Source organism: Lissotriton vulgaris, chromosome 6, assembly GCF_964263255.1.
Source record: "Lissotriton vulgaris chromosome 6, aLisVul1.2, whole genome shotgun sequence".
NCBI classification, from domain to species: domain Eukaryota; kingdom Metazoa; phylum Chordata; class Amphibia; order Caudata; family Salamandridae; genus Lissotriton; species Lissotriton vulgaris.
The window spans coordinates 1,595,384,499-1,595,394,380 of NC_141694.1; the positions used below are offsets into that span (position 1 = coordinate 1,595,384,499).

The 9,882-nt window shown below is 43.5% G+C and overlaps 1 protein-coding gene across 2 annotated transcripts in view; it reads right to left on the reverse strand.

The window, feature by feature from the left end:
• Positions 1-1,744, reverse strand: part of FOXN2 (forkhead box N2) — an 86,777-nt gene extending 85,033 nt beyond the window's left edge. Inside the window, exon 1 of one of the 2 annotated variants that reach the window (XM_086927764.1) lies at positions 1,626-1,744. The gene's annotated coding sequence lies outside the window, so the exon portion shown is untranslated. Of the gene's footprint in view, positions 1-1,449; positions 1,584-1,625 lie in introns of those variants that run through there. The other variant, XM_086927765.1, reaches the window with a different exon arrangement.
• Between the last annotated feature and the right edge of the window lie 8,138 nt (positions 1,745-9,882).

A 9,882-nucleotide genomic window follows, 5' to 3' on the forward strand; every position in this document is an offset into this window, starting at 1 on the left:
ACACCATACGCCCAACCCTCAAACCAATGCGAAACTATTCGGATTAAATCTCTTCAAATAATCTGCCCTATGTAGTAGCATTCCAGCGATAAAAAGTATAGAAAACATGTTACTTTGTTCTGACTGAAATCTCTCATGGAGGTCAAGAATAATTTCATTTTCTGTATTCGCCACTTAATACTGAAAAATCTACCTAATGGCGAGCAACCTAAAAACCATTAAGAATTTTAGAACAATTACAAAATGTATATAATTTATTCAGATTTAAAATGTATTCTAGCTTGTTTGGGACCGTCTTCAAAACAGGCTAACAAAATAACCTATTAACAAAACTGTACCGAGACAAAGAATGAGAGCCAACATACCAGTACAAAAATCTAATTATGTTTGAAACTCAAGTCAGGACAGTTAAAATAAACAGCGTAATGTGGTTAAATATAGATATGCTCCTCAACAACTGTCAATCTTAGTTGTGATCTGGCAACCTCCCCTGCAGACGGTAGGTCTACTCTAGGGAACACAGGCTGCTGAGCTAGGCCACGACAGTGCAGTGATAACCTCGTGTAACCGGAGCCGAAACTTTCCCTCGAAATGCATGCTTGGCAGCGCGTTTTCGGGGGCCCGTCCTGGTCGAGAATCCACTTCTCATGAGCACGTGTCTGTCACCCGCAGGAGAGGGAGGGGGTCCTTGCCCTTTCCCGTGCTGCGGGGAGGAGTCACCCCCTGCACAAAGCACAGCTGCCGGCGCACTTCGGGCACGGGCCGCCTCACTCAGGGCAGCCAGCCTCCCCCATGTGCACCGTGCGGCCCATGAACGCGGGGGAGGCTGAGTGTGCACTTTTTATGTACAAACACCAAGCACTCGCTGCCATCCCTGCAGAACTTCGCACGAGCAGGGTTAAAAGCCGCACAGCCAGCAATCCTTGCAGCAACACCACACAATCCCAGCTTCACACTACACGCTCTGCCACTCGTCTCCATCGTGCACAACTACCTCCGTCCAAGTATAGCTATCCTCGCCCCGGCTCACACCGGAAGAAATATCAAAGTATCCGCAGCCATGCGGACCACGGCACTGCCTGGCCACCAGACACACTGCTGTCAGCGCCTGCATTGCTTCCCATACACACTGCACTGCATTGCGAGCAAGCACCCTGGTCTCCACACTGTCTACCACAAAGTGCATGTGCTGCACGCCCCACTTACCAATCAGCATGCCTGTACCCCCAGAACCTCAGTCACAACACCGCAAGTTCCACTCCACCAAGAGCACTCCCATACACACTGTACAGACCTCAATCACGCGGACCCCATCCACAGACCACGCGGAATGCCTACACACAGAGCCATCGATCCTATGCGCTCTCCGCCCAGCACCCCACCCACCTCACAACATATGCTCAGGCAGCACCCTCCCGCGCGCACTGCCCTCTCAGCCTCAAACCTCACCACTTGGCCAGCACCCGGACATCCGAAGCGTCTATAGCTCCAGCCGCAGTCTGTGGCCAGCCCCTGGGGTGCAGTGCTGTCACCCTCCCGTACTCCACTGTACCGCTCGCCGCGGCCTCCCAGGACGCCCCAGAGCAGCAGCCACCTCTACCGACAGACACAATGCACATACTCACAGACATGTAGCGTGTCCCGCGCGCTCTGTACAGTCCGTGTGTGTCTATGTGTCACAGACCAGCAGCTGCTCCCCGCACCACCGCGCGCGCACGGCCACGCCCACATCAGCCAGTCTCCATGGCAACCAGGCGCTCTAGCCGCCACCGCTAGCTCCGCCCCGACAGCTGCGCTGACGCGCCAACAGCCGCCAGGCAACACCCCTGCCACCCACTGGCCCCAGCAAGAAGCAAGCGCTGCATCCGGACAATGGGAGGAGGGTGCCAGTAGACATAGAAAGAGGACAGCGAATGCCGAGCTAGCTCCTGGTCCTGTTGTTTAGGCAGCTAGGTATCCATCTTTGACTACATTTTTGGGGTGATGATTCTATTGAAAATGAAAAAGAATGTACGGACTGTTGCAGCAATTTTTCTTTTGACGGAATAATTTAGTAAGGTACGCAATTCTTGAAATCTTAGCGATACAAAGAAACATTTTTAATCACTTAGTATGTGTCTGTTCTTATGTGCATTAGTTTTGATGTATGTTCTTCTCACATCAGTTGCTTCTGCTTTCAAAAGAGACCAATCTTATTACCCATAGAGGCGCTTTTCTTAGTTAAAACCTAGTTGTTCACGACGGTCATTTTAGATGGGCGTCTGCTAGGCGGAAGGGGTGGTGCCTAACCATATTGCCAAGAAGTTTGGTTTTGCACATGTGCCCCATGATTTTGAGACGGTCTTTAAAAAGTGCAAATGCGCCACATAACGTTTTCTTGAGTCGCTGTTCGTTTGATGAGCTTATGCATTCTGCTGCCTTATGTGACGATATTTCTGACAGGAATCTTGCGCTCTTCTTCCCGTGTACAACATCGTGGAACCTAACTCATGGGCGCGGCTGCGGTACAGTAGTGACAATATTATGGCCACGCTTAATGAAGCAAGCTACACTATAATGTTCTGCGTTGTAGCACTCTTTGAAACTACTTCTGAGGTTGAATTGGAATGTGCAGAGTTCTGGGCCCTCACATTAGATAAAGCCTTTATCTAATATGAGGGCTGTTGAACATACATTCTTGTATATAATAACTCTATGATAGTCTACTCTGTAACATACTTGCCAACTTGTTGGTAGATCGGTTATGTCATATTTAGAATGTTGAGTTGGTATTTAAATGATGACATAGAACCATACATGCCAACATTTTAGGACAGGGACTTGGGAGAATTGTAGAAAATGCAATTTCAGGCGGGAGACAGCTAAAATAAACGGTACAAAAGGGGGTGGTGATGGACGGAGAATCTGAATCAATCAAACACTCACACCCAGTCAAAAGATCTGGGTTTAATCCATCAACGTTCTTTAGCCCACTCTGCCACCCCAGTTCAGACATGGCTATATGCAAAACGATGGATTTAGGCCCAGATCCTTGTACTGGGGTGAATGTATGACATTGTTCTACATTCTGTCCATCAACTGTGTTTTTTGACAGCTAAAATAAAGCCATTTTTGGCTTGAAAAATCAGTAGTCTCCCGCCTGAATCGGGTCTCTTGGCATGTCTGTAGAACGTTGTCGTCATTCCTTGCCTTCTATTTTACTTATAAGCTTCGTTATATCCTGTCTGCTCGCAGGTCATTAATTATCAATAAATCCTTTTATACTAAACTCACTTCATTACTTCATTCTGTCACGACAATTTGGCAACGATTTTTGAGAGTTTTTAAGGATCAAGTGGAATCCCTGTGGAAGGCTTGCAGAGGAAGACCAAGGAAAACAGAAGAAAACACATATTCAAATGAATAACAACTTTAACAGAACCTGAAGAAGACTTCTTGAAGAAGGTTGGTTAAAAAAACTATCAAGCGCGTAATTTGCATTTTCTTCAAAGAAATATTCATTTAGTAACACTCGAGTGCGCGCAGTTCTTAACGTTAGTTAACAGATTATTCCAACCGATTTTTCCTCGCGCGCAGCTCCTGTAGAACTCCTGCTGATTGTGACGTGTGAAGTGCAAGCAAAGAAATGCATGCGTCATCATGTTATGTGTGCAAACTTGCGTGAAGCCATTTTGAAGTAAGGCACAATTAATGCTACGCACATACGCAGGGAGTATTCGTGTCAGTTTCTTCAGTGTATGCAGAAAGAAAACCGAACAGAGCACAAGAGGCGATTCATATTTCGATGGTAAAGATTATACCATTTAGTTATAAAGTGTTTAAAGAGGAAAGGAAGAACTTTACAAACAAAAATAAACAGTTGAAATATTGAAATAGATATATTTGTGCATTTGGTAAAATAAGACGTTAAAAATAAGAAAAATGGCAGAAAGCAATACAATATGTGTACCAGCAGCATTTCTTAATGAGCCAGGAAAACCTAATATGAAATGGAAGAATTGGTTGAGGGCATTTGAACATTTTTTAGTGGCTATAGATGGAAAAGGATATGATCCAGAGGGTAAAAAGGCCATTAGGTTTGGATTATTAAGAGCTGCAGGTCAAGAGATATTTGACTGCTTACCTGAGTATGAAAGTCCACCAGGTCAATTCATTTCTTTAAATGATTACCAGGAAGCCATTAAATGGATGGAAAAACAGTTAGGTGAATAACCAAACATAAGGATTGGAAGACATCGATTCAGCATGAGGAAGCAAAAGGAGAACGAGACAATAGCGGAATACATTGCTCCTTTGGGAGTATGTGCAACTAAGGGGCCGATTCCGATCCTGGAAAAAAAACGTCAGTAAGATTTTCATCCGGAGCCATCGCCGTACGATTCGTACCCGTCCGTCGGAGTTGCGTAGTACGATCCGTATTCCGTCAATCCGTCCGAATCGTCGCGATCCGTACGTATTGCAAGGCTGAAACAGTTAACCGTACGACTCGTACACATGCCGTACGACCCGACGAGTACGATCCGGACCGGGGTATGAGGACGCGATTTGTACGGACCACGTCAGGTAAGGACCTTACCTGACGTGGACCGTACAAATGGCGTCCTCATACCCCGGTTCGTACGGAAAAGCACACAATCACTTACACACCATATGGTGCGTACACCCCATGATAGCAGGGGTACAGTGCCTACTCCTGCGATCATGGGGTGTATGCACCGTACCCCGCGATCACAGGGTGTTCGCACCGTACACCCAGCGAACATGGGGTACGGTGCGTACACCCCAAGATTGCGGGGTACTGTGCGTACACCCTGTGATCGCAGGGGTACGCACCGTACCCCTGCGATCATGGGGTGTATGCACCGTACCCGGGGGGGGGGGTTCCGTACCTGTTTCGGGGCGAACTCTGCTTTTACGGCTGTTTTCAGCTCCCGTAGAAAAAGGGTCGTACGGTGCATACCCGAAACAAATCGTACTTGCCGGGTCGGAAAAAGCAGCCGCGACCCGTACAGATGTCGCGTACAGCGGGTTCTGAGGGAGATTCGTACGGGGATTTGATTCGTACGGTCTCTGTACGATTCGTACGGAGTCCAGCTCCTGGTACGAATCGTACTTCGTCGTACGTACGGGGGACGTTGCAGGGTACGATTCGTACGAGTAAAATGCTCCAAACGGCTATTCGGAGCAGTTTTTCACTAATCGGAATCGACCCCTAAATACGAGTTTAGAGACATGGTTGACCAATTTGTTTTCCATTGTTTTTCTAAAACAGTTCAAGAGAGGTTATTGACCTGCAGGAACCCTACGCTGCAAGAGGGAATAGACATTGGAAAAGGAATTGAATAATCACTTGAATCTTCTGAAGTTCTTGCTACAGAAGCTGTTCATTCTGCAAATGTTTTTGCATTACAGGAAAGAAAGAAGCAAGAATATAGAAATGAAAAGGGTTTAAAAACTGGAAATGTATAAGATAATACATTTATTATTTGTTACAGGTGTGTTTCTAAAAGTCACAAAGCTGATAACGTATCATGCCCAGATAGAGGTAAGAAATGTGCCAAATGTTCAAAAGTCAGTCACTTTTCATCTGTTTGCAAACATATTAAAAGCAAGTTTGTGCTAAAAGTTACAATCAGCACTGTTGAAGAGTTTGATGAGGAAATGTGGAACAAGATTGTTTTACCAGTAGAAGGAAGTACAGGCAGAATAAAAGGTCCTCTTGGTAATGTTAAAACAGGATCAGTCAAACTTCAAATTATGGTGGATTCAGGTACACCAATACCCATTATTTCAGACAAAATGTTTGAGGAATTATGGGAAGGTGAAGGCCTTTTGCCATCCGATGTTAATCCCAAGGCTTTTGGTGAAATCGATATTGTGATGCACAGGTGTTTTGAAGACAACTTAAATTTCAAAGGAAGGTAAATAAACACAAACATTTATGTAGCAGAAAAAGGAAGGAATATAGTTGGTTGGAAACATTTGGCTAAACTCTGTATCATTTTAAAACCAGGTGCAGAAGAACCAATAGTTCTTGGTGATATTGATATATGCTATGTAAAAAGATGTTGCAAGTGAAAAATTGGAAATCATATTAAAAAGTATGAAGCAGTTTTTGAGGACCACATAGGTTGTGTGAAAGGATTTAAGCACAAAATTAACATTAAAAAGGGTGCAATACCAATAAAACATAAAGTAAGACATGTACCGCTTTCAGTTAGGGATGATTTGAAAAAAATATTAGACAAACTATTCAGAGAAAAAGTCATTGAGCAAACTAATTCTTCTGAATGGTTTTCTGCTATTGTTATAATAAAAAAAAGGACTGGTGACGTTCGTCTATGTGGTGACTTGAGATCTTTAAACAAAAATATCATCGTTGATTGTCACCCTATGCCTAAAATACAGGAAATTTTGGCAGAAACTTCTGGATCAAAATATTTTTCGTTAATAGATCTCAAGTCAGCCTACCAGGTGGAACTTTCAGTTGATTCGAGAAAATATACAACATTTGTCACTCCGTTTGGTGCATTTAGATTCATAAGATTACCATTCGGTCTTGTATCAGCCTCTAGTATATTTCTGAAACTAATGGATGTTATGTTAAAAGATATTAAGGGAGTGGAAACATTCCAATATGACATACTAATACATGCTAGTACTATGGAAGAATATTATGACATGTTGGATAATATACTCTGTACATTAATGAAAAGAGGAATGACAGTTTCGCTTAGCAAATGCACGTTTCTAAAGACAGAAATTGAGTAGTTAGGCCATGTTTTATGTCCTGAAGGAATCAAACCAAAAATTAATTTAGTCAAAGCAATCTCAGAAGCACCATAACCAGAGGACAAGGACTCTCCGAAATCATTCATGGGTTTAAGTGAGTATTACTTACGTTTTGTGGTTAACTATGCAGACAAAGTAGAATCCTTGAGATGTTTGTTACGGTAAGGTGTTAAATACATATAGGGTAAAGAATAAGAAGAGACTTTCACTCAAATGAAGAAAGCAATTATTGAAGCACCTTCTTTGCAACCTTATGATTCCAAAGGAAGCAATATAGTGACTGTGGATGCAAGTGGTTTTGGAATTGGAGCCGTATTCACTCAAAGGGTAAAAGGAAAAATTCAAACAGTGGCTTTTATCTCAAAAAGACTTAATAATGCAGAACAGTCGTACAGTACCATCGAAAGAGAAACATTGGCATGTGTTTGGGCTGTAGAAAAACTAAAAATGTACTTATGGGGTAAACCTTTTGAGTTAGTTACTGATCATAAGCCATTAATTTATATGATGGATGGTACAGGAAGAGGTAATGGCAGAGCATCCTCTAGACTCGTAAGACTTTTAGCAAAACTACAGGAGTTTATTTGTACAGATTTCTTATCAAAATTGCCAATTTCTGATTTTGAATCTGAGGTGATTGAAGACACTGGGTGTGTTGTTTCCAGTGTTGATTTCATTAAAGATTCTGAAGGAGTTATAACAGAGTCAGATTGGTTGGACATGACGAAACAAGATAATATCTTAAGTAAAGTAATGGAATATGTCACAAGTCAATGGTGACCTATAAGAAATTTAAGTAGCACTCTTCAACCATTTCAACAGGTATCTGAAGAATTGAGTATATAGAATGGTTTGTTAGTCAGAGGATATTTATTTGTGCCACCAACTAAGTTAAGAAAAAGAATAATACATTGGCCACATAAAGGGCATCCAGGTTCTACATCAACAAAGAAACTTATAAAAGCTTATTACTGGTGGCCAGGATTAGATGCTGATGTTAATGCATATGTGGATATGTGTTCCGAGTGCTTAAAGTCAGATAAACACTGGAAATCCTGTGTAAGTGAGATGAAATTAGTCTCTATTCCAAAAATGTTGTGAACTAAAATTGCAATAGGTTTTGCAGGACCATTCCAAATTGTTATGTTATGTTATGTTATAACCTATTTGTAAAGCGCACTTCGACCAAGGTTTCATGGCGCTGTTCCGAGCTGTTCTGAGTTGACTGCAGTGGGGCTGGTTTACTCATGTGCCTGTATGAACAGCCATGTCCTGCGCTGCTTTCTGAATTGAAGCAGATCGGGGCAGGAACGGATCTCCCATGGGAGTGAGTTCCAGAGTTGGGGCGCCAGATATCTGAAGCGACACCCGCCATGTCGCTTCCGCTTGAACTTTGCGCTCACCAACAAATTTTGGTATTTGGAACGGAGATCACGAGTCGGGATGTATCTCAAGATCAAGTTTTTGATGAAAATAGGACTGTAACAATTTAGGGACTTAAATGTGAGACAAGCAGTTTTGAAAGTGGCCCGTTGAAGCAGTGGGAGCCAGTGTAGCTGTTTTATCAGGGGTCTGACCGATTGCCACTTGGGCTGCTGGTAAATCAGTCGTGCTGCCTGGTTCTGTACAAGCTGGAGCCTCTTGATCTGATAAGAGGGAAGGCCTAGATAGATTGAATTTGCATAATCTAAATGGGACAAAACTAGGCCAATCACAACTTGTATCAGTGCTGCCTGGGTGAGCAAATGATGTATCTTCTGGATCTTTCGCAATTGAAAGAAACATTTAGAAACCACTGTGCCCACTTGGGTGTTTAAAGAAAGATCTCTATCAATAGTCACCCCCAGACTTTTTACGGAAGCCGAGGGTTTGGGGAAGGGACCTAATTCTGCCGGCCAGTAGTGAGGGCCCCAGGAGATACGACTATCTCCTATCAGCAGTACCTCCGTCTTTCGGGGTTCAGCTTCAGATGGTTATAATCCATCCAATGGCAGATGAACACCATAGTATCCTGAAAGTTGGTGACAGATTCAATTGAATTATCTAAGAGCAAACCGGTTTCCCCAGCGATGATCATATACGAGGGTCAGATCCTACCTGCAGCACTTTATGGATCGGAGTTGTGGGGTTTTGAAGGGATTTCTGACTTGATGACAGCGGAAAACAATTTTTTTAGGAAAGTGGTAGCCCTTCCCACATCCACCCCCATGATCCCATTAAGACTAGATCTGGGGAGGAAATCAGTAAAGGATTTGGTGAGGCTCCGCCCGTTGTTATTTTGGTCCCGATTACGAAGAACTGAAGAGCTGGCAAAGTATGCAGCAGGCCTAGATGAACTACTTTTACTAGACACCGGTAAAAAAATAGCATGGTTAAACAACCTGAAGGAGCTGGTTTTTACTCTGGGCCTCAGTGAGGCATGGGAGATGCAATCACCCCCTCCGAAAGAGGTTATAAAAAAACTATACTGGGACTGGGTACAGAACAATGCTATGCGGTCTAGGAAACTGGGTTCTCTCACTGATCGATTTTTGTCCATTAAGTGTACACGCAATATGGAACCTTTTTTAGACTTAATAACTAAACCGCAGGATCGAGCACTGTACCTAAAATTACGGTATGGGACACTCCCGGTGCATGAGTTTACGAGTAAATGGAAAAATACAGATGCTAGCTCACATGGCTGTCCTGGCTGTGCGGCCCCCAAGGAAACGGTGGCCCACCTGTTCTTCGCCTGCCCAGCCTACAAAGGGGCACGGAAATTCTGGCTGAAACCCGTCTGTAGGGAATTAGGTTTGAGGTGCCATAGTCAGGCACTTCGAGTCCTTACGACAGACTCTTCATCTGCTAGTATGATTTGTGGGGTGGCTAAATTCCTAGGTAGTGCGTGGAGGATACGCTGCCGGTTGTCGAGACTCCAAACGGGAATACCCTCTAGTTAAGGATGGTTTTTATTGGTCAGCAAATTGTGAAGGTTGTCACACTGTTCCTATTGTATTTTAATCTAACTGAACTGTTTTTATATTGTGTTCTTTTATGGTGAAAATTGCCGAATAAAGATTATTCAAACATTATCTATGGTGAAGGAAA